This window comes from Diadema antillarum, unplaced genomic scaffold, assembly GCF_040938485.1.
Source record: "Diadema antillarum isolate AM-2024a unplaced genomic scaffold, OU_Dant_1.0 seq00000217_RagTag, whole genome shotgun sequence".
Taxonomy (NCBI): domain Eukaryota; kingdom Metazoa; phylum Echinodermata; class Echinoidea; order Diadematoida; family Diadematidae; genus Diadema; species Diadema antillarum.
This window is the reverse complement of record NW_027271272.1, coordinates 2,095,194-2,121,319: the sequence shown is the minus strand read 5'-3', so window position 1 is coordinate 2,121,319 and position 26,126 is coordinate 2,095,194. Positions and strand designations below refer to the sequence as shown.

General features: G+C 39.6%; 2 protein-coding genes across 3 annotated transcripts in view; both read left to right on the top strand.

Annotated features, from left to right (window-relative positions):
* The window catches only part of LOC139729121 (uncharacterized), a 295,278-nt gene that overhangs the window by 159,954 nt on the left and 109,198 nt on the right, over positions 1–26,126 (top strand). The window lies entirely within an intron of this gene.
* Positions 1–26,126, top strand: part of LOC139729119 (growth hormone secretagogue receptor type 1-like) — a 223,050-nt gene that overhangs the window by 148,174 nt on the left and 48,750 nt on the right. For both annotated transcript variants that reach the window (XM_071640049.1, XM_071640048.1), the window contains exon 3: positions 9,265–9,359. The gene's annotated coding sequence lies outside the window, so the exon portion shown is untranslated. The remainder of the gene's footprint in view (positions 1–9,264; positions 9,360–26,126) is intronic.

The following is a 26,126-nucleotide window of genomic DNA, read 5'->3' as shown; positions in this document are numbered from 1 at the left end:
CAATTTCATGCCTGCGGGCTCTCGTCACAGTCTGTGATATCAGATCTGCAACGCGAACGCTCCGCCGATACTATTAGGCAAAAATGGTGTTCTGCACATACGCGTGACAGTTGTTTCAATATGTCCAACCCGGGAGGAGGCGCGTCGTGAACTTAAAACTCTCAAGCTCTAAAGACCTAAAGCTCTCTAGATGCAGGAAGAACAAGCAACGAAGAACTAGAATGATTGAATCCCAGTTGCATGGAATATCACCAGGGAAATATCAAAGAATGTCTCGAGCTGGAGGCCTTTGAATGAATCGTTTCAAATTAAGGTATTGTAATCTTTTAGCAGTGAAGATCTTTTGGCTACTTAGGGGTCCATGGATATACATGCCCCCCCCCCCCATCCCTCACCCCCACATCCCTCACCCCAACATGAAACTTTCTATACACAAAGTGCCTTTTGGGTACTCTAAGTTGATGTTGCTTTTCTGAACATTCATTTAAATCGAAACATTACGCGAAAAAACATTTTTGTCATCGTGTATAAGGAAATATGGATAAATGCTCTTCATTACATAAGGGAATCAAATCAAATGCTCGTTTTAAAACTTTTTCCAGGGGTAAACAAATATTCCCAGGCACATGTACACACACACACACACACACACACACACACACACACACACACACACATACATTAAACACTCACAGGCGCTTTCACACTCGAGCAGGTACCCGCAATGTAAATATCTAATTTTATAGCTCTTTCTCTGCGCCAGGTCCATGTTATTCATGTTTCACATTAGTCTGTAATTAAACACTGAGGCTTAAAACTCTTAACATGCAAATAAATTCAAACCAAATGGCCTTCGTATTTTTGTACAGGAAATTAATGAATGCGAATTACATTTCGTTGATTATGTTGCATCATTAATATAACGTCTAGTCGTGCATTGCTAGAGAACGAGATCTAAACCAGTCAAACACAGCTATTTCATAATTGTCTCTCTGATTTAGTGGTTAAAAAAAATGAAACAAATATGCATTGACGCAAAGACATCCAGTTATAGGAACACCCCTCTCACACACGTACGCTTTCTCACTTTTATTATTGTTTGACAAATAAGATAGTATGCCTAAGTACAACAATGTGAATAGTCATGGTAATGATTGTGTTATTGTTGTATAATTGCAATCGTATGATTATTATCTTTTGTGAAATCGCATGAAAAAGTTATTGCTACGAGCCATTTCTTTGTCTTGATCGTGAAGAGTGAAACGAGATTAGATTCGCTAAAATCAAGAGACTGGGGATTTATTGTTCAAGGCTGCTGAAAAGTCATGGGTGAAAAGTGAATGAAAGCAGGAACATGTTCAGGAATACGAACAGACAAGAATCGTTAGCGCTACTAAGAGATAATCGAAACGAGTTATTCTTGCGGAATGAGCGCTTTTATGTTACTGGAGCCGTTTGTGCGTGCATGTGTGTTTTTATAAGTGAGAGAAAACGAGAAGAGAGACAGTGAGATACGAAGAGAAGGCAAGAGGGATGAGATGATATTACTTTCATCCATTATCTTATAGAAGCACAAAAGAATTTACTTGAAGCAATTTACTTGAAGGCATGTACGCGATTGATTGTGATATGCGTATGCGGGGTCCGGGTCATGCCGGTATAAGAGCAGGAGCAATAGCTTTGATAACACGAGCTCATAGGAGACATTCTAGAAAAAGAAGAAAGACGGAACGGAAATAAGAGGGTGGCATTCATCATGCACAACACACACAGCGTGACACTCCACCGAGATGGCTACCGCAGCTTCCCACTCTGTGGTGTTATAAAGATTGATGGTGGGGGAAAGGGGGGGGGGGGTGCAGACTGATGGAGGGTTGTCTATGCTGATGACTTCCACGTAAGAACTTTTCCACGTGATGCAATAACGTAGAGGATTTCTTGGAACGTCCCTCCCCCTCTCAAACCCTCCTTGTCATTGCTTTTGTAAGAAGTAACGGAGACTACTCACATGGGCAATAAATGCTAACACTTTCTTATCTACCAAGGGAGAAAGCTCTCCGATGTATTGTAAAAACTACTGTACATGCTACCCCCCCCCCCTTTGTCATTTCTGCAGATTGGCCAAGCTGCCCATTAGCACACCTAAGGGGTTATCTTATCTGGGCATTATCTTATGGACTTGAGGAATACGAAACAGAATTCCACGTGAAGTCATAGATAGTGCGACTGTCTATCAGTGCATGTAAGAACCTTCTTGGCTATCCAAACTGCATTCCATGTCCATTTCCACTGAACAAATTAAAAGCTGTGTATTTCGGGGGCATACATGCGCATTTGCACACCTTCTCCCTGCTACATGTCACGCGTTGTTTCAGCAACGGCTGCGAGGTCGCTTAACGCAGACCTGGTAGTGGGATGGCGTTGTGGCTGACGATGGCGTTGATGGACGATGTAACCAGACTGTCAATGTGAGGTCAGTGGAACTGACGACCAATATCTGTTCTCTCCCTTTCATCATGTCTGGTTGGGTTTGTTTACTCCACTGATACCATCTACAGAGGTCGTTAGTGAACACGGGTAAGATAGCGCGGCGAAAAGAATCGGCGATGCAAAGCAACGTTTCTCTTAATATAGAATACATTTTTTTCTGTTCGTAGACATCTGTTAGTGTAAGTGTTGTGGTCTTGATTACAAGATATGACTCCGTAATTGTATGTGCTTGATTTTATGCGTAAGCGAGTCGCCATGCTCTGAAATCTAAGGTAGATCTTTATTATAGCGTGCAATCTTCTCCCCATCCCCTCTTCTTTTTTTTTGGGGGGGGGGGGTTAAAGACTTATTTATAATGTCATAACTCTCCTTGGAGACTTACGATGTTTCTGGCAAATTTTCAAGGTCATCCAAAAAGAAAAGAATCCCCTCCTCAGCATTCGAAGATCGGTTCGGAACAAGACATGAAGACAAAGATACAAGAAGACTAGTGCAAAATGTATTATAAAAGTCAATAGGGATGAGACTGTTTCCACATTCATCTCTAAGGGAAAATTCCTCCGGATGTGTTTAATGGATGAGATTAATTCCATGGCGATGGGTACCCTGTACTTGACATTAAAGTGAAAACTAAGTTTCGGTAAGTGCTTGAGAACCCGTCTAGCACCATTTCATTTTTGCTTGCAATATATCGAAAGAGTCCACTAAGAAACTTACCTGGCTGACGCGGTTTGCCGGAATGATGAGTGGGTTTGGAGTATTTTGAGAAAAATAAGAATAGTAGGAAAACCGACTTTTATTCCAGAAGGCTCCAGACTAACTCGGTCTCGGGAAAAATTCGACCCTACTTCGGACAATTCACACGCAGTTCGTGATCGCCACATTCTACTGGCCACTGCATAATGCCAAATGAGGCCTAACTGAATGGACAGGGAAGTGCGTGCTAACGTAATCCTGTATAAAACAAATAAAAAATGACAGCGCGCGGTCCTCACTTGCTGAGACGCGCGGTCTTTGGAGTTTTTGTTGTTGTTTATCAAGCGCCTTTGATTGTTTTAGAGGTACTTGATAGGCGCACACTAATTTTGCATGCGCGCAAAAGAGGTTTTTGATGCGCGCGTTGTAACAACTCGGACCATTACTGCGAGTAGCCAGAACACGAAGCACTAGTTTATACAGGCCGCTCCCAAAAGACAACACTGTACAATCAGAGGGACAACCATTACAACTCATCCCGCCGTCAAAGCGAAGCCGAGTTATCCCCGAGTCCGAGTTTAGCCTGACCCCGTTCGGGTAACTTGCCGACACTGAACCTTTTTGGTTAATATTTCGCATTTTCGTCGTTACCCATCGAATATCTTGTTATACGTCGTTATCCTGCACATTTCCTAAGCATACGTTCACATTTGGGAGCGAAATTTGATAACTTTTGCAGGCGTACCAGAACTTTGTTTGGGCTTTAATGATCACAGGTGTACTTGCGCATTGAAAGGTAGACGAGGACAAAACTCTTGGGTAGAGCATTCTTCAACTAATGTGGAAACTAGTGGCTCCAGAACTTCTCGAACTATTGCACCCACAAGGTCGTTCAGAATGTGTGTGTGTGTATGTGTATGTGTGTGCGTGTGTTTGTGTGTGTTTTAAGATCATTGTAAAGACTGTTTTTTGAAAGGGTCGTTTCAAGTTCAGCGTCAATGCCGTTTCAAGGAAACGCGAGTCGGCATCCATGCGCCATATGCGGGCAAACGGACCTGAACGTCGAAAAAAATAGACGCATTGCGTTGAGCGAAGGGACTCTCTCGCGGGATACCACATTCCTTCAATTAGCGTCACGAATCTCTTCACGACATGTTACCCATCGCGACGGGTTCGCTCCCTTGGAGAGCTATTAGGTACGCCAGGCACGAAAAAGTTGAGCGAGTGATGATGCATGATGCTGATATTTATCTCATTCCAGCGGGAGATTGAGCAATCGAAGGTGTCGTCGCGCGCCACTGTACGTAAAAGCCTTCGACGACTTTCCATTTCTTGGCAAATACTTTGTAACATCATGACGTGGCCACTTGAGGAACCTTGAATGGCAGACGAATTTAATCGCAATAACGCGTGGAACAAGAGCCGGACATTAATGTGCACATGCGCATATTACAGACCACAATATCGTGCCGTTTCTATTCTAGCAGCTGTTTGCAAGTAGGGACAATCCACATGCATGAAAACGTGTAAAACAACAGAGATTGCGTTTTAAATGTTTTATTCTTTTTTTTTTTACGGACGTGACGTGCGCCAATCGGCTGAAGGCAATAGCTCCTTGATTTCTCCAACCTCAATATTTCTCTTTCTCTCTCTCCCTTTCTCTCTTTCTCAATCTCCCTTTCAAGATGGCAGCATCTATACGTGTCCCATAGAGGTATTAATTAATAGGTGTCAAATCATAATATAATTATGTATCATTTTTTGTTTTGCCAAAGCTTTCAAAATGATTTCAAATCAACATTTTTTAATGTCGATATCTGTTAGTACCCAACTTGCTGTGAGATTTTGGTACATGTTGCAGCAAAATGACTGTGTATTCTATAGAGCACTCGATTCGACGTGTTCGAGACCGTAGCTTTCTTTCGACGCCGCCATGTCTAAAAACAAAACAAAAGAAAAACGAAACAAAAACAAAAACAATATTTCCAGTTCTACTGATCTGCAACTACCCCTATCGAGAAAGAAACAAAAACAACAAATAAAAGAAAATAGGAAGAGAGTACTTGATTCTGATTCGAGTTGTACCCCCTAAAAATAACAACAACAACAAACGAAACAAAGTCACAAACTATAAAGAGAGTACGTGATTTTGATTGGCGTCAAGCTTGTATAAATGTACCACACTTCATGCTCTCTTGGGACCGGTGAAAATTGCTCCTTCGCCAGAGAGCATGACATTTGAACGTGAATTTGTGTGACCTGGTCTCAGTAGAAGCAATGAATAATAGTAGACAAGCATCCAAATGACCATCCTTTCCGACGATCAAAGCAACATGGTATAGTTTTGTTATACCCCCGCCAAACGAAGTTTGAAGGGGGTATATAGGAATCAGCGGACGGTCGGGCGGTCGGGCGGTCGGGCGGTCGGGCGGTCGGTCCGTTGCAAATCTTGCGTCGCGAACTACTTCCTCAGTTTTCAACCGATTCCCATAAAACTTGGCACAGATGTGTGCCTTGGGTTGTAGATGTGCAAGACGTATTTTTTGACAGTACCCAAAAGTACGTTGCCATGGTAACGGCATATTATGGGCAAAAATGGGTACAAATCTTGCGTCGCGAACTCCTCCCACAGTTTTTGATCAATTTTTATGAAATTAGGTACAGATGTTCATCTGAATATGTTAATGTGCAAGACACATTTCCGCAGTGGCAAAAAGTGCGTTGCCATGGTAACGGCATGTTATTGGTAAAATATAGGGCAAAATGCTTCTTGGCAAAACTGCTTCATCAGTGTTCTTCCAATTCCCATGGAATTCATATTGAATGTTTGTCTAGGATATAGGTCAGCATGACACATTTCTTGACAGTGACAAAAAGTATGTTGCCATGGTGACAGCTCACATATTATGAGCCAAAATGATGGCAAATTTTGTGTTGCAAACTACTTCCTCAGTTTTTGCCCAATTTCCATGAAACTTGGTACAGATGTGTGCCTTTGGTTGTAGATGTGCAAGACGCATTTTTCGACAGTACCCGAAAGTACGTTGCCATGGTAACGGCATATTGATGGCAGAAGATCAAGGAAAGATCTTGCGGATTTAACTACTTCCTCAGTATTTTGACCAAAGCTTATGAAATGTTGTTTTGACCAAAGCTTATGAATTGTTGTTTGGCGGGGGTATAACCAGTCGCTGTAGCGACATTTCTAGCTTGAGATTGGCGATGCAGATTTTTAACACTTTTTGCGAAATAGTTAGAAAACACTTACGAAACATAAAGAGCATGTAACTCAATTCAAAGTTCGTTTGATGAAAATCGGTTTTGAAAGGTTGAGAAATCCCCCCCAAAAAAAAAGAAAAGAAAAGTAAAACAAGGTGGTCCTGATAAACTGATAAAAGGGTCCCACCATGATTGTCAGGACCTTTCTGTTCTTGGATATCTCAGCCATTTCGAAACCCATTTTCATCAAATAAACTTTAAATTCCTCTTTGAATTACATGCTCTTTCATATTTCGTATGAGGTCTCTCGTTTTCTCACCAAAAAAAAAAAAAGTTAGAAAACTGATGCCCCATCTCAACCAAAATTAAACTATCCCTTTAAGGGGCACAGTCGCTGTAGTCATGCACGAGAACCGAACCATGAACCTTGTGATTCATAGTCCGTGGTCTTATCTGCCGCACCACAACCCCTCATCAAGAATAGATTGAGTTTAAGGCTTTAGAAGAATTCTGCGCTTGAATTTGCATTTCAATACAATGACATCATCATCACCATCTCATGTTATTTGCACCTAATATGTTTCCTACTCATAGCTCTGTTTCGTTTAAAAAAAAAGACTGAGAAATACTTAAATTTACCTTGCTTGGTTAAGGTACGTCCGATTCATTGGTATAGGGTGTGCAATTTCACTTTAAATTCCCACGGCGGCAGCGGTCTCCGTTGAACTCATCAAAGTCCTCAAAGAACTTGATTGCATGTGGCAATGTAAGTAAAGAGCATAGATTATCACCCATTTTCTTCACGGTTCTGCTCTCAAGCGTTCCTCAGAAAGGCAAAAGAAAGGAGAGAAAGCGTTTTCCAATTCCCCAAGAGGCAGTCGCCGCCAATATCTTCGTATTGACATTCTGTGGTGGAAAACAAATCATTGGTACTTCTCAGCTGACGTCATAGTTACGTCAGAAAGACATAAATTCTTCAGTCTCCCATATAGAATTTCTTTTAAGATGATGCACTCACATCTGAGCATTCAAAATGTGACCTCGTCCTTTCTTTCGCTCACACAAAATGATCTTTTTCTCATTTGCGATCGTCTGTGTTATCTTTAGATTCTATTGTGTATCACATCTGTTTCATTTGACTTGTCTTATTCATTGCTATTAAGTTTCAACACTTCTTAAACAGAATTGATTGCGTCCCTAAATAGCTTGAATTGTACTGTGTCGGAGCAAAAAAAGTCATTAATAGAAAAAAAAAAGGTTGCCTGTAAGTATCCTCTGAGAACGTTAACCTTTCGGAACCATCGCAAACCGGAGGACATTAAAACTAACGACTGAAGAGTGCCACTACAGTGTGTGCCTGAGGTTTTGCTCATGTTCTAAGCAGAGCTTCCGAGCAGCGTGCGTTAATGATATCCAATACGTTTGCCTCCAGAAATGACAAAATCATTTATTTCTGTATAAAATGATACTTCCTTGAGTTTGATTTGGCATGTTTGATATGGACACCTTCTCCCATATTTTAACCTAAATCTGAATTTGCTTTCAAAAATTGCATTTTAGCGCGCGTCAAGATAGTGGTGTTTTTTTTTCCTCTCAGTCTGCAAAGATGGCAACCCTTCCTTGGTGTAATAATATTGACAGGATAATTATTCTAATCAATTTTATTTATCTATTTATTAATCAAAGAGGAGGATCATTTTAACCCATGTCTGTTGAGCAGTGACCTTGTGTAATGTCTGTTGTACAGATTACAGGATGCCTTGGTAGATACATGTAGATGTCTTTCAGTCTAAAGCCCATTCTTATCTTCCTGGATTGGTTATAACAATTCCCTCCTGGAGGACATGAAATGATCATCATCATCTTCCTTCATCCATATCACCTTCAGGAGCTGCATAACAAAACAGCTCCTTCACCGTTTATCATATCAAACCAAATATAATAATTATATCACGCCTCTCCTCAACGAAATACACACGGCTCATATAATTGACGAACAAGTGCATTCGTAATCAGGCACAAGTTATTCATCTGACCTCATGTTTTAACCCCGCACCTTTGTATAAAACAACAACAAGAACGCTACTACTTTGTTAGCACAAGTCTATCGTTGATAGTTCAGTTTTACAAAAATCGTCTGTTTTTGCATGTATACCTTCCCTGCCAGCTCTTATTTCATTGATTTTCTGAATATGTTGGGTTTGTGCCTTTGTGATTGTGACTGTTGTGCGAAGGTATTTTCTTAAGAAGGAATGAAACGGAGCTTATTATAATCTTAAAGCACTCGTGTTGTTATTATTGTTAAGACTATACGTGCCACCTGGTATTTCGTTTGCAGATAGTGCGTAACAAAATGTGCACCAAGTCATTTCGCAATAACTGCTGCCCAAAGAATAATGATAAAGAATACACTTGGACTTGGATTATCATTCTTTAAAAAAAAAAGAAGAAAAAAAAACCTCTTTCTGTGGTGCAGATCGATACTATTTTTACATCAAAAGTAGACAAGTGGACATTTCGACGTCATAAACCTTTTTCGTACATTTATATGTATAGATATTTTTTTTAATGCAATGAATGAATGTCGCCAACGAAAGGTAGAAGTTTTGATATGTAATTAGTAGAAAATTACCCGTGGAAAATGAATACCTCGGCATGGGTGTGACGTTTTCTGTCAGTCGTGCATGGACAATAAATCATAATTGCACCCCTCAATATATAGTTTATCATAAATTTTGATAGATCTTGATCCTTTCCTTTAATTCTTTTTGTACAGTTTGTAGATACAAATGCTGGTGATAGGACCATTTTTATTATTTTGCCGTATTCATCTTTCCCTCACAATGTCCATTCTTTCAGGAACTACTCAGTTTGTACCGTTGGGCAGTCTTGGCACAAATTCGTCGAGTGAATCATTGGTTGTTGCTGAATATCTTCCAAACAGTGAATCTCTGGTAAGCATCAATTATATTCTACTATTCTTCTTCTTCCGTAAGAGTGACCGCAATCAACTTGCTGACTATTCCTGTTTATTGCCTTTATATAATGGACATGCCTGACTGCAAAGCGCATGCGCATATTTTTGAGAACAACGTCATCTTTGGAGTAATGTAGGCCTATGTAAAATACGGAAATCGATTTCCTGCGGTAGCGCTGTGAAGAAGAGACTTGTACCATGGATTTAACAAAACTGATTCATGCTCTCATATTCAAATCATCTCCAACTAAATTGTACACTATTCAGCTATTACTCATATTAATGACAGTGTTATCTGATGTATCATATCATCATATATTGATATGACAGGTTTGTCAGAAATATCTTCAATGTTCACTTTCCTCTAAATGGGTTCACTATAATTGTCTAAGAGTGCAGGTACACATATTTGAGGAATTGAGGATTTTTACTTGACTTCTGACCGACCCTGTTCGAAGTTTATGCATTGTGTAATTTTCAAGGTATGAAGAAAGAGTGTAATTACGATACAAAATAGATTTTTTCATTTAAACCTGACCTTTGACCCTTAACCTTTGACCTTTGACCTTTTGGCTGGAAATTTCCCAGATAATCTCCATTAGGTAATACATGTATATATCAAGTTTTAAAACTAATAATGCAAGCATTGCATTATATACTAGTATATGAGGGAAACAGTAAAATTTTGAGGAGTTGACCTTGACCTTTGACCCCTGACTATTGACCCATGACCCCTAAATTCCCTAGATAATCCCTGCCAGTCAGTACATGCATATGTACCAAGTTCCATAAAGATACATTGAACCATTTGCGAGAAAAGTGAAATTGCAACATGTTCACCTAACCTTTGACCTTATGACATGAAACTCTCTGGAGAATCTTTACGCAGTAGTACATGTCTACACTAAGTTTCAATAAAGTACCTTCGGGCATTGCATAGATATGGGGGAAATAGCAACATTTTTAGCATTTGACCTTGACCTTTTGACCTTTGACCTCTTGCCATTGTCATTAAAATCTCCTCAACTAATTGCCCCATCATACATTATCCTTGGACCAAGTTTGGTGAAAGCTGCTTCATCCAGTTTTGAGTTATCACGTAAACAAATAAATTTTAGTATTTGACCATGATCTTTGACCTTTGACCTCTGTCCGATTTCACTAAAAAAAGTTATCATGTAATTGTCCCATCATACATCATCCTCTGACAAAGTTTGGAGAAATTTGCTCGATCCAGTCTTGAGTTATCGCGTAAACGATACAATTTCATGATTTGACCTTGACCTTTGACCTTCGACCTTTATCCGATTTCACCCAAAATCTAATCAAATAATTATCCTATCATACCTTATACTTGGACCAAGTTTGGTAAAATTCCAGTTAATAGTTCTCAAGTTATCGCGTAAACGAATGCGGACGTACGGACGGACGGACAACCCGAAAACATAATGCCTCCGTCACCACTTCGTGGCGGAGGCATAAAAAAAAAAAAACCCGCACTTTGCGATGCAACATGGATGTTCACAATGTTCAAGAAGCCTAAACAATATCTTTCACAATAAACACCGCCCCGCTTCTGGTCATTTCAGAAACTTATATCAAGAAACGGATATCAATTCCGATTACTTTTGTGGAAACACTGTCTCAACATGTGTTGTTCCCGCTCCTTGCGTTTGACCCACATTTTAAAAAGAAATCAGATTAAACCTACTCTTCGATTTCAGAGTCTCGCCCGGATCTCGGTGCCTCTTGGGGGCTTACGACACAATTTTCACTGTCCGAGATTTCGAAATACTACTTGTGTTACTTTAACTTGCAAAACTTTCTCTCCAACAAATGCTGAAAGTTTTGATCGAAATTTAGAAGAAGAAGAAGAAGAAGAAGAAGGAGAAGAAGAAGAAGAAGAAAGAAGATATTAGAGTCACCATTGACCTACTTTGGCTGCAACCTTCAGACAAGCAATTGCATGATTCATTTCGTACATGATTATATTTGTATGTTTTTCTGCTCGAGGATTTAAACTGGGGTAAAGAAATCGAGGTGAAATGATAGCTGTAAAAGATACTAATAGTGACGAATTTTCGCCCGCAGGATTTTGGAATTGGAATTTTGGAAAATGGTCAGTTTATACTACTCGTAAACTACATGCTATATTTCTTTCATACCAGATATTATATACAGTCAAACCTGTCTTAACGGCCACTAATAACAATCCCAGAGAAAAGCCTTGTTATCGACCCTGTCTATAGCGGCCAGCTGCATATAACAGTCACTTTTTCGTATGTGCCTGGCCGTTATAGACAGATTTGACTGCATATAGTGTGTGCGATGTGAAGATAGAAGACAGGCAATGATTAAAGTGAAATTATAATAGAGAGAGGTTATTGACATGTAACATTTGGTGCTGTTACGTGGTGCCTGGACCGATAAAGTAGACGCATATTCATTCCTTCTGCATGGATTCATCGCTATGGTGCGAGACCGTGCATTATAATTATAATACCTCGTGGTTCGAATTCAAGCAATTACAGCAAATCGTGCAATTGGAATACTTTTCACGTGAAGAAGATGAACATTCATTTTTCACTCTACGTTCATTAAAATCTTTAATAAAGCACAAAAATTGTCACCATACGTTAACGCCAGACTGAAAGTAAAAGAAAGGAACAGAGAGGGGGAAAAAAATCTTGTGAGCCTGTGACGGAATAGGTTAGGAAGGGATGTTACTTCGATTACAATCATGTGATGTCCCCAACCTTTAGTCACGGAGCTAAAACACACATGTATTGTAGTATCTCTATGCTTTAAATGGATTGTACAGTTTTAGTTGAGATGGGGATTCAGTTTTTAACATTTTTTTGCGAGATAATTGGAAACTACAATTCTAAGAGAAATTAAAAGTTTATGTAATGAAAATCAGTTTGGAAATGGTTGGAGTATCCCAAAACTATGTACAAGAAATTGGTCCTAGTAAAAGGTGGGTCCCATCTTTTATTAGGACCTTTTTGTTTTGGGATCTCAGCCATTTCAAAACCGATTTTCATCAAATAGACTTTTAATTCCTCTCAAAATTGTATGCTCTTTAATATCTTTCACAAGTGGTTTCTAATTATCTTGCCCAAGGTCAAAACCTGAATCCTCATCTCAACCCAAACTATGCCATCCCTTACCGAGACAATGATGAGCAGCTTTTGGTGGCTCGAGTAATGATCTCATTCGTCACCTTCCAGTCTGAACGTTTTTTTAAAATTGAACCTACATTCAATCGTCTCGACAACGCACTTTATTGGGGTCGGCAGTGCATACACACATTGCATCTTACAGTCGGGAAGAAAAGCGACACGAAAGTCAACCGTTCATGGTACAGTGTAGTTAAATAATCTGTTATTCCAAAGGTTAATTAATCCGAAAATGAAATACGATTGGTTATTCGTACGGTACGTTAGTCCGAAAATAAAGTATGATTCGTTATTTCGAAGGTTTGATGTTGCGAAGGTTGTCTAATCCTTAAATGAAAAGTAAGCTTCGTTTTTTCCGGAGGTTCGTTAATCCGAAAAAAAAGGAAAAAATCTTCCTTATTCCAAACTTTATGTATTGAATTCGAAAACGGAATAAAGTTCGTAATTCCGAACGTTCGTTAGTACGCAGCTTCCTTTCATTTTCAAATTAACGAACCCTTGGAATAACGCACCCCTTTTTATTTGTGGATTAACGAACCCTCGGAATAACGAACCTTTCATTACAAGAATTACGAAACCTCGGAATATAACTCCCCCAAATAATGATCAGAATTACGAAACCTTTTTTGGTCTTGGTATTAACGAACATCTAAGTACACGGGATTTATGTTTTTCGGAATAACGAACCCAATCTTATTTTCGGATTAATGAACCTTCGGTTAACGAACAGTAACCTTCATGATTATGATGCTGAAACTGTTGATAATAGATAATGATCATTTCAAATGATAAATGAATGATTATTGACGAACATGATAGGGATTATGATCACAGTGGGACATAGGTTGAAACGTTTTGTCCGCGAACGTTGGCACTGGACGAGATTCGAACACCGAATCTTCTGTTGAAGAGCCCCAAGCCTGTCCCGCTATACCACCTTACTCCAACCTGTTTTCTAGTCACTCCAGGAAAAGTCACTTTTAGGGAAGTATGTTTCATCCCTGGAGATCCCGTCTCGATATCCATCCATACGTCAACGGATGTCTCGTCTCCCCGGAATGAGCGGCACAGCTGTATGCTGTTATGACCGAATGCTGCGGCAGACAACTCCAAAGAAATAAGTTATCCATGTATTTAGGGTGAACGCTGCAAAGAGCACATAGATGCTGCTAATTGTACTCGACAGGAATATTGAAAAACGTCAACTCCCCCTCCTTCTTTGCGTTTTTAAAAATCACCAACTGCCCATTTCTACCTTAATCCAGGTTTAGTACATAGAGCATTTGTCTATGTTTCTGTCTCGCTTGAAAAGGTCAAAACAACACATATGTTGGAGGATTTAAACCGAGATTGTTACATATGTCGTTTATTGTTTTCTACTTTAATCATTATCCTGAAAGTAATTCCAGTGAGATAGAGAGAAAAACAAAATAAAACAAAACATAAGACATCTTTCTTGGTTAAAACACCAGACACTGATTCTGTACCCTCAAGCTCCAGGCAGTCAAACATGTTCAAATCAAATATAATCTCCTTTAATAATGCTCTTCAACAAAATGTTGTTCTAGATCGTAAGTCTTACCACCTCGAAGTGCCTTCAGGGTTTATATTGAGTGGCATGTTGGCCACATGGAAAAAAAAATATCGAATGGCGTGTTACACTCTGGTCTTCATGAGAGAAAAATGCGAGAGGCGCCGACAGAGGGGGTATTACCGCTGATGCGTTTGCTTTCTACATTCTGTTCGTAGCTCCGCATTAACGGAGCTCTAAGGGAACGGCACGAAAACAAAAGCTATTTCTAGCACAGTATTTCTTATCTCGCCAGAATCTCGGATTTCGGGGCTACCGGGCCTCGTCGCTCCTCCAACTTCTCAATCCGCGCGCACCTTGATAAATTGAAAACGGTGAGGGAAATTAAAGGTCGTGACGGCAAGAAAACATCCCGAGGGGGGTAAAACACCATTGGTTAACTTTACCTGATGTGTCAATTTAGAGATGGGATTTTTCTTTTTCTTCCGCTGTGTACGACGTACATGTATATATTTCTCGTCAGATATGATAAATCGCCCCCAGATCGTCTGTTATCACTGCTCCATGTTTTCTTGGTGATCATCTCTTCAGATTGTCCATTTAAAGAGCGATCGATTGTCATTAGTGCGACTCGGCTGGGAAGAGAGGGAGAGAGGGAGTTTGGGGATGAGAATGAGAAATATGATGACAGGAGGGAGGGATGGAATGACATTAAGAAAGGGAAAGGGAGAGAGAGAAAAAGATAGAGTCTGGAAAGGGAGATATAGACAGAGAGGATAAACAGATATACACGTGAAGAGCTATAGGGAAAAAGAAAAAGGAATGGGTCTAGAATAAAAAGAGAGATATGGAGATGGAGAAGAAAACATGAAAGAGTGAAAGAAGAAGATTAATGAACAAGGAAAGAAAATCTTACCCAGACAGAGTTAAAAGAGAGTTTATATATAAACAAGGGAGGGTAAAACAACAAAAATAAATGACATCGATCACAATGTTATAAGTCTACATTTTCACCAAGCTGAAAGAAATAGCGCTGCTATCTGGCCTGACAATTCGAGGCAGGTGCAACAGATATATGATTTTCCAATCAATACGATATGAACCAGCATTTTAGGAGTGATGGAAACATAAGATGTGTTTGCTGACGTGAACATTGAAAGAGCTAACTCTCTCAGGCAGGTTGTTACAGGTGACATGAAAGCGAGTGTTTTGTTATCGCCTATTTCATTTTTTTCCGAGTCTAAAGGAGTGACGTGAGATAAAAAAATGTATTCCTCTGACATAAACGATGAATCAATAATAATTCTAAACACACACACACACACATACACACAAAAAAAAAACCCCACCTGTTTTCATCCGAGACGGTTTATATCGCCTGGAGTGTATTGCGCAAATGTTCTATTTGTCTTCGGGGAGTACATCTCGTGAGATGGGGGTACTCTCCTCCAACTTTTAGAATCAGCTTTGATGTTTGATGGCACCGAACAAAAGACTGCAGGGTACCCAATAGTAAATAATTCTCTAGGCTGTATAGTAGAAGTCAAGCAATTGGAAGCTGTCCCTAATTTGCGTTGAAAAAATAAATCAATGTATTTGCCTTGTTATTGGGATGCCAAAGGGAATGAAAAAGAAATGGCAATAATGACACTGGTAGGCGAGGAACAAGTGAACGACGATTCAATTCCTCAGAGCTCTGAATATGATCAAATATCTGTTCCATTAAACCTGATATATCAACATGCTTTTTCAGTGGAAATATACTTCTTGTAAATGAAGCGCTTTCTTGTTCTTTTGTCATTTGCATTTACGCTTTCAATTCGAATAAACTAATTCCATCTCTCGATTCTCTCCTACCCTATGTCTATTACCAGTGTCTCATTTTTTTCAGACTTCTTCTTTTGTGTTAAGAAAAGCAAGTCATAGCCTTCAGTTGTTATTTTTGTTTTCAAAATCTAAAATTGCAAATGTAACTTCCTTTTTAGTTTTTTTCCTCATAACTGACGTTTCTTTATCATATAGATGTATCGATGGAATAATCCAGATGAATATTTATGAAAAATGGATGATATTCATAGAATTCATGGATTTTGCTTGATACGGATTTAACGAGATTTTAAAGTAAGGGTATAAATACTCCAGTACGAAATATGTCTATAAAGATATCCTTCACTTAGTAATATATCAAAATAACCTTCTTAAACGATCAAACACTTGGATTTCATTTAGCCGGTATTGTCATGGTTGTCATACAGTTTGATTAAATTTCACTCCTTGCGAAATCACTTCTCTTTTTTTTATCGTCCGGAAATTCACCTCTAGACAAACCACAACTCTTGGAAAGTTCTAGTAAACTTGCATGCTCAATAGTACCAGAAAATTATACGTAATCAGACCAGATGTAACTCGTTGATACAGCCCTATAACTTGATATGTTTCGGTACAATCACGGCGGAATATATGCGTTGCGGAGGATACGAATTTATATGTGTATTTATTTTATGCACAAAATCTTGATGTTTCCGGTTTTTTTTTTCTTTTTTTCAAGCGCATATTGTTTCCCACTCTCATCGACTGATCATTATTTTAAAGTTATTCAGCCAGGAATGTATTGCTTCACACTTTCAAAACAGAAAATGTGAATGTTCGGCAGTGCTTGTACGAGATCAGTGGAGACTTGATGATATCAATTCACTCAGTTGTATATTCGTATCTAACTGTTCGAGAACTGTTTTGCAAAGAACTCCACAACTTCGCAGATTCATAACTTCCCTTCGATTTGACCCGATTTAAATCAAAATAATGTTAATGGTAACTGGCGCGTAATAAAGTTTGCTCTTTCTTTTCAGGCAAACTTTTGGCTGGTCCGGATTTTCTTGAACAGTGGGAATCAATGGGAGTGCTGGGGATGATTGTTCCAGTCCTTGTGGGATTCATTTAAGAGTACATTATATATCTGTTGTTCTGTGAAAATTATTTGCTTCAGAATGGTCTCATATTCAAGTAATGTGCAATTAATTGTTAAAGGGAAGCAGTCCTGAGATTTTCACTGTACTGATAATTAAGAAGAGTAAAAAATATAAACTTTCACCAATTTAATAAAAAAATAATTCCTGCAAGCGATCGTGTAAGAGCCGGCAAAAAGATGCTACGTAGTGCGTGCCCTACTCACCAAGTTGACAGCCGTGCCTCTAAAAACCAATTTAAGTGTTCAAATGATTAGTTGCAATTTTATCATATAATGTGAAAGTTTGTGGTTTTATAATTTCAAACGAAATATTTCAAGCTTAGATATATATAATTCACGAAAAATTAATATTGTTAACATAAATTTATATGTAGTTTTAAACCAAATATACCATGAACTTGACATCAAATAGGCACGGTCCTTTTCTAGCTTCCGTCCGTGTTGCATACTTCTTAGCATAGAATCCACTCTCGCGCGCAAATCCTTTCCATACCAATGTATACACAGTACACTCGACTCCGTCCAGTCGATTTTGGCATTCAAACTGAAGATAACCTGTGCATGAGAGAGTCGAATTCTTCAAAGAAAATATTGTTTGTATCTCAATATTTCTGTAAGTAGTCAGATAATCGCCTTTCCTCGAAAAAAAAAAATATGACGTGAGCCGGGAAGGGTAAACACAGGGGGTCGTAGGGATATGATTTCGCTCCACTTTGCCGTGCATGTCCAGTCGGCACTGGCAGCAGCTAGCTCAGTGGCACTGTACTGCAGTCCAACCCCGGCTGCAGGCCCACGGTAAATTAAACATAGCTAGCCACTTTCCTTACCTCTCTACGCTTTTTTTCCCTCGGTTCTCTTCGAAGTCGATGCTCGAGATGTTTCTGTTTTATAACTCATGTGAGCAAATGGTCGGGATTGCATCTGGTTTCAGGAGTTTTCTCGGTTTATAACCGAGGGCCACAGCCTGCCGGTCCACGTAAAAACATCGCTTCTCAAATTGTCCACGCACAGGTAGGTCAGAACACGATTTCGAGATTTTGTAGGCCCTAAGTTTCTTATGTTCGGCATCGTTGTACCGATATTTCCCAGCCATACAGCTCACCTTTCACGATACTTTTGTGGGTCTGGGACGGAAAAAAGGATTTTCCTGGGAAATTTTCTGCACGATTCGAGCAAAACTACTGATGTAAGATAGCCTGACCAGACGACGCTGAATGCGGTCGCCCCTATATTGTACTAGCTAGCAGCAGGCCTGTGTAGAATCGTTTCTACCTACAAATATGTACACTCTGTACGTACTATAGAACATGCATGAGCGGCGACAGGGCTGCAGCTGCGCTTGAGACTGGAAAAGTGCGAAGGGCAAACCGCGTACGGGGGTGCGTACGCGTATCTACCGTAGATCTATCATCTAGTTGTACCGTCCACACGTGCGAATATAATACACAATAAACATACACACACACAAACACACACACACACACACACACACACACAACGTAGAAACAATGTCAAATACGAGTCGGAGTAGCCACCGACGTCTTCATGCACCCGGGTAAACTAGGGAGCGTACGGATAACGAGCAGAACACGGCTGGGAAGAGTTGTGCATCGATGACGTATGACTCTCCGCCAAGACTTGCTCATTAGCATATTCACCATGCAGAGTCACACTTTTTCAACCAAAATGTACGAGCTTATTTGGTGATTTGAAAGTTTGTTTTTGGTGAAAGTAGTTCATTGGAGGTACCAACAACAACATATTTTTTTTTTAATTTCGTGAGGACTGTGTCCCTTTAACGATCGCCCCGTCACTGTACAGGCATGCTAACCTGGAAACATTAAACTGCACATTACTTGAATATGAGACCATTCTGACGTAAATAATTTTCACCCAACAATAGAAATATAATGCACTCTTAAATACTCTTAAATGAATCCCACAATGATTGGAACAATCATCCCCTAGCATTCCCACTGATTCCCACTGTTCATCACAGTTACTAGCCATCCCCTTTAATGACATAATTTGACCGCTTTTGACTGATGAGGCCACGTGCTTTCTTCGTCTTGCTCGAATAAAAGTGTACCAGAGTAATTTTTTTGCAACTCTCCTGTTTGTTTGTTTTTTATGTTTGACATGAGATCTAACAACTTGTGCATAAATCGTAAATAGAACGAAAATAAAAGAAATACGCTCTTTATGTAGGTTATTACGTCTCAGAATGTATTACACCACTCGCTTCATTTTGCTTACTACTCTGTTGTTGTTTTTTTGCTGGTCAGTACAGTGTATCACATATGCCGACTGTACCCGCTATTCTTGATTCTTTCCTGCTTGTCGCAACAGAAGATTCAGGCAATAAGGCACTCGGTCGACCTTACAAGAAAGGCATACTGTTCAATACAGACTGCGTCAGTAGAACTGGAAGTGTTCCATAAGAGTCTGGTCCAGTCCTATGCAGATGGCTGTCGTAGTGAGCAAAGAGGTAGGAGATGGACAGAAGGAGAGAGAAAGAGAGAGAGAGGAGAGAGAAAGAGAAAATGAAGGACAAAAAAGAGACTTTGCGAGGAGTCGTAGAAGACGATGTTTTGTAAAGGGAAACGTTCGCACAAAGTCTGCGAATGTGATATTTGTATTCAAGACAATGGGAGTCATTTTTATTCCGACTCAGTGCAGGTCGCTCATTGCATGCTTGCATATGACTGTTGTTGCCAGTATGCAATGTGCAAACCTTTTACATGCAAGTATACAGCGGTATCAAATTATATTTTATGCATCACCACGTACTCAATTTGCAGATTGGCGTCGGGCGAAACTGAAAATTGATTCCTGTAATAGCCTCGTGAAATCTGTCTGAGAGACCGCGAGGACTGCAGAAGTGAGGATGTGGGCAGCATTAACCTATCATTAGATATTAATGTATAGATATCAATATACAGCATATCGTGTTAATCCCAGGTGCGGCCGCATCACTGCATGGCCAATATCAACGGCTGTATATAACCTCGAGTGCCCCAACTTGTCGCCGCTTCTTACTAGCTTTTCTTTTCTTTCTATCGTTCTGTCTTTTTCTGGGTGGGGGAGGTATGGGTCGATATGTCGGTCAGGATGCTGCTTTTTATTACGAGGTGAGAATATGCGATCAGAAAATCACTCCCGATGTATTAAAGCCACTTCGAAGCATGTAACTTCCAAGCTAGTCTCAGCTGGGCTTTCGTGAAATGCTTCTCCACATTACCAAGCTGGTATTAAAGCCACTTCGAAGCACGTAACTTCCAAGCTGGTCGTAGCCGGACTTTCGTGAAATGCTTCACCGCATTACCAAGCTGGTATTAAAGCCACTTCGAAGCACGTAACTTCCAAGCTGGTCGCAGCCGGACATTCGTGAAATGCTTCTCCACATTACCAAGCTGGTATTAAACTCCCTATCAAGAAACTGGGCGCGGCATATATGAAAGTATCTTCACACGATATGGTGACTATAACTTGGGCGTCTTTATCATTTACCTTCACATTACGAAGTCGGTAACTCTAATACTTCATAATGAATCAAATTTGATGAATACACGTAAGTCATTATTGTTTCCTGATTAACTGTTGTTGCAAAAAGCAAAAACAAAACATGAATTAATTTTCGTTACAGTGAAGAATGATTTAGGAGTGATATTAGCAAGAACTATAAAAAACAAAAGAAATGTATCTAAAGCAGGTATAATTATGGAGGATACCATGTCGTACACCCTAAGCTTCCAAAAAGCCCAGCCTCTTAGCTTGTAATCTAGTTGTATCTCTTATAACTTTACCAATGTAATCGTTTCAATTTCACAAGCTTTGACGTTCTCGGGGGATCCACAGATCCAGAAGGAAGAAATTGATATAAATGCTCACGTCTTATACTTTAATTGCGAGTAATGACTATTTTATGGGCCATCATTAATATCAAGATCAGCTTGCCATTCCACCGAAGAGAAAAGGCATCATAGAAAAAGAGAGAGAGGAATAGAGACTCATTATAGTTTGCATGGTGTACATTAACTTTTTTATTTCCCGATAATTAGGGAGGAGGAGGAGATTATCTGGGCGATCATCGACCTGTAGTTTTCTCTGTCATCAGCAAGTCAAGAATTGTCGTGCAAGTTCGCATCATTTTTATAACAAACCTGACGCCTAACAGTAATAGATGGAGTTTCATTCATATTAGACGTATTGAGGACGACTGTGAGACGCGTTCGACCACATTTCCAGACGCTTATCTTGCCCATGATACCCGCGTCATATTTTTCCTTCGCTCATTATATCTATGTTGTTTGTTTGTGTGTGTGTGTGTGTGTGTGTGTGCGTGTGTGTGTGTGTGTTTGTTTGATTGGTTGTCATATCCTTTTGTGATAAGGCACCTTTGACGCACTCAATGTTTAAAAATTAATACAATGATACCAGGACAGCCGTTGTTTTTTTTTTCTCACGGAGATGATGGCGTATGAATGGCAACAGAACTGTCATTTTACTCGTTGTAAAGTGCAAAAAGGGTAACTCGCTGCGGAAACATGAAAAGAACGTCATAAACTCCCTCACAGACGCCATTGATAATGCAAATTCTCAATGCAAATCGCAGAAGAATCGGTTGGCTCTGAATGATTTCTAAACTGCAAAACTAGAAGTATTCACGGCGTGAAATTATCGCGACGGCTTTTTTTCCCCTTTGCGGCATGAAATGTTCGCAAATTTCCACTGGCATTCAATGCATAGAGTGTAGACAAGAACTTTCGCGTGCATTTTAATTTCGCGAATCTTGGCTCTCGTGAAATTGGCGAATCAAAATGCACGCGAAAAAAAGACTTTACAGTAGTTCTTGATTCTGTGACCCCTCTGTTCCGTCGACAACATTCTAGGACGATGATCCTGAAAGGATAAATTAGTTTCCAGGAAAAGCATAAAGGATACTTTTCAAATAAGATTTCCTTCCAGTCGATGGCATTAATAGATCTTGTCGATAGTCGCTCGGGATTTCATTCCTAGTTTTGTTCAACCGTATCATACGTTCAAGCCACTCATTCCTCACAGTCATTGCTTTGAAGCTTCAGTAATAACGACAGTAAGTAACGACAACAACAAAATAACAAGCTCGCGGAGTGCAAAGACCTCTGTCGACTTATTTTATTTTTTTCTTTTGGTATTATCTGCACAATTTTTGTTTTATTTAGGGATGTGTTTTTTTTTTCTGTCTCTATGTCTCTGCATTTGTTAACGAAGGCTAGATCACTTAATCTCACTACACTCCAGGATACTGCCATTTCCTAGAAATTTGCCTGTGTTCCATCCGAAGCTATAATGTCGTTTCCCTCTTTGCCTTTGTGTGCGTGTGTGTCTGTTGTTGTTGTTGTTGTTGTTGTTGTTGTTGTTGATTTTTGGTGGTAATAGTCATCCTGAGAATCATTTTAATGATACAGTATCGCAGTTAAACTGTGAAACTACATTGTGGCCAAGAGAACATCGTGGATCCAGACGCGGGATTCTAATCACGAGCACGAAAGTAATAGTCGATCATTGCTCCATTTGTCATCTGTTCGTGAAAATGTCATCTCAGTCCGTGCACCGTCCTGTTTGCATACAGTTACCCACAAACATACAGAGAAACCGAACAAAGTAAAACGGACACAAGCACCTTGCAGAGGTACAGGGGACTTCCAGTATAACGCAGTGCTGGCGACCGACAGTTTTTTTTTAATTCGTTTTATCAGAATTTTCGTTATTTCCGAGCATTAAAGTATACTAAGATGAAATAGATGGGAATTTGGGGAACTGAATTTTTACTTCGGTGTGACGAGAATTTCGTTACAGTTAAGCCTATCCTAGCGACCACCTGTCCATAGCGACCACCTGCCGTATACAACCACTAAAAACAATTGCCTCTGAGAAAAAAAAAACACCCGCATGTTAAAGAACCCCTCTATAGTGGCCACCTGTCTATAACGACGCCTGTTTTCGTCTCCCTTGGGTGGCCGTTATTGACAGATTTGACTGTAATTGTGTGCGTTATAAACGGGAATACACTGTAAGAGAATTACAAAGACAGTGTCGGGGAGACGATTGGAAAGGGGCAGGGCGGAATTTCAGCATTTCGTATGGCCAAAGCTCAATTGCTTTGAAAAAGAAATAAAATGTTTGTATTAAAGGAGCTCACGGAATGGTCGCCGTGCATTGACTCCGAGCACCGGAAAGATATCGGGCCATCAATTTTGGCTTTGCCCTCGTACTGTCGGATCTGTCGTGGCGCTTTTCAGTTGACATGTCAGCCCCTGAGTAGACGCATTATCAAGACAGATCGTGTCCCGTAATCACATCGGCTCATTTCGGACGTCACCCCGCGGGCGGATGGGGGATTCTCACTCGGTTGACTGACCGTTTGCCGCATGAGTTCTCGATGTATGGGCTCTTTACGAGCAGCCAAAACACATAAATAGCCGGGGGGTGTCATACAATTTGTAATACAATTTCATATCGGGGTGTAAAGAGCGGTGAACTGTTCCTCGTTACAGGACAAGTGAGTGGTGAGGGAGTGAGAGAGAGAGAGAGAGAGAGGGAGAGAGAGGAGGAGGAATGAGAAGATATATATAAATATATATATATATATATACTTTCTTATCTCTTTCCTCTCAATATATATGTTTTTGTATATATATATGTGTGTGTGTGTGTGTGTGTGTTTATAGAGAGAGGGAGAGAAAGATGGAGAAAGAATAGATAGCGTCACGTGATATATGTTTGTGTATATGTGTGTTTATATATAGGGCCTATACTCTCTCATCTCTTTCCTCTCAATATATATGTTTTTGTATATATATATATATATATATATATATATATATATATATATATATGTGTGTGTGTGTGTGGGCGTGTGTGTGTTTATAGAGAGAGGGAGAGAAAGAGATGGAGAAAGAGAATAGATAGCGTCACGTAATATATGTTTGTGTACGTGTGTGTTTAGAGAAAGAGAAATAAAGGAGGGGGTCGGAGCGGTCCTCCAATTATATTGTTCTTTTCGGCTTTGCCGTTAGAAATGATAGATAGATAAGACATGCATGTGCACATTTTAATGTGACAGCTTTAAGGTTCATTGCTATACTTGCCCATCTAGGTACTTTCTTTTTTCATTCGTTGATTTGCTTTACCCTGAAACCATGAGTATAGCTTTGACGAGTTCATCAAAGTATCAGTGTGGTGTTGGTTTTGCGTTTCGTGAGTACTCTTGGGGCGATTTTATTGGTTGCTTTTCATGTGATCTCGTTGTTTCCCGCTCTTTTCTCTCTCATCAATCATACATAGCGACTTGGGGCAAGACTTTGATTGGTTAATTATGAGTGTCAAGTTCCCGGCGGCCACACAACTCGCATGTTCCTCGGGCAGGTTTATCGGTCAATTATTACCCAATTATGTTTTCTTCTTCTTCTTCTCTCTCGTGTGTCTTATGCCATTGTAAATTAGAAGTTTAACAACACCCATCTGCAATGTGAGTAATATACATTTGTTATATTCCACATTTTGTCAAATGCCGATAATTTAAAGGAACACTTCACTTATTTGGGCTTCTTGTCAATATCTCAGTCCCGTGAATCAAGGTGTCGTTAGCCGTTAGTGTTGAAACTGCAGGTGTGTGGGCAAAGGAACATACGAGTTATACTCTGTAGCATTATAATTATGCTCCCCCTCTGCGTTGTCTCTATAACGTCTTTATCGTGGTTATTGCTTACGAGTTCCCGGAAACAGCGGTAAATAAGATAATTTGCATAAACTGCCAGTTAATGAAATGGGTCCTACTTTCTGTTATTCATCTGCAATAATTATTTCTATTTTTATTTGTCTCCTAGTGAACAAAGGTAAGAGGCGTTTGATATTACAGAAGTAGATGAAATAATGATTTTTCAGCCTCATGTGTTATTTCTCTTAAATTAAGATGATAAATATATATATATATATATATATGTATAAATATATATATATATATATATATATATATATATATATAACATTTAGAATTATAACATAAGAAGAATGAGTCTAAAATACGCTATTTGTAGATCCAACAAGAAGGTTTTTATTCACAAAATTTTCAACCTGCCTCGGGCCTTCGTCAGTGTAGTAAAAAAAAAAAACACTTTCTTGTTGGATCTACAGATTGCGTATTTGAGGCTCATTCTTCTTATGATTACAACATTCGAAGTCCAACACGTGGACTATTCCAAGATGAACATATTATCATACTTATTATATATTATATATGTGTGTGTGTATGTGTGTTTGTGTCTGTCTGTCTGATTGTGTGCATGTGTGTGTGTAAAAAATGCTGCATCCCGCGACTTCTGTATGCTAACTTGGTCACTTAATGCCTGGAGGAGGAGGCAGTATTTATGACCGTGCGAATTACCCCCCTGAGCACCATCGGCAAACATTATGCTGGGGGGTTTCCGCACATGACTGATGGAGCCGTGTAACCCGTGCCCATAGTTCAATCATTTTACGAATGATTCTCAACTTTCTCCCATCCATCGAAGACAAAGAGAGAGAGAGAGAGAGAGAGAGAGAAAAGTGACAAATCGGTATAAGCTTATATTACCTTATAAGTTTTTGTCCTTTTTTTTCTGTAGAGGGAATAGTAATATGTAGCATTGATACGCGGAGGAACTTATTAATACAAATTAGCTTCGATAAAGACGAACATAATTTAATAATCACTGGACTGAAGTGATAATGTTACAATTCATGTCAAAAGAGCCTGAATAAATCAATCACAGAGAGTAATAAGTGCAATGGTTACAGTGCGTTATTCCGAAGGTTCATTTTAGAAGGTTCGTTATTCCGAAGATTCGTTTTTTTAAAGGTTCGTTAATTCGAAAATTAAATGAGGTTCGTAATTCCAAGGGTTCGTAAGTACACACCGTCTTTACATTTTCTGATTAACGAACCTTACTTCATTTTACGGATTAAGGAACCTTGAGAATAACGGACCCTATTTCATTTTCGGAATCACGAATCTTCGGAACAACGAACCCTCGGGATGACGCC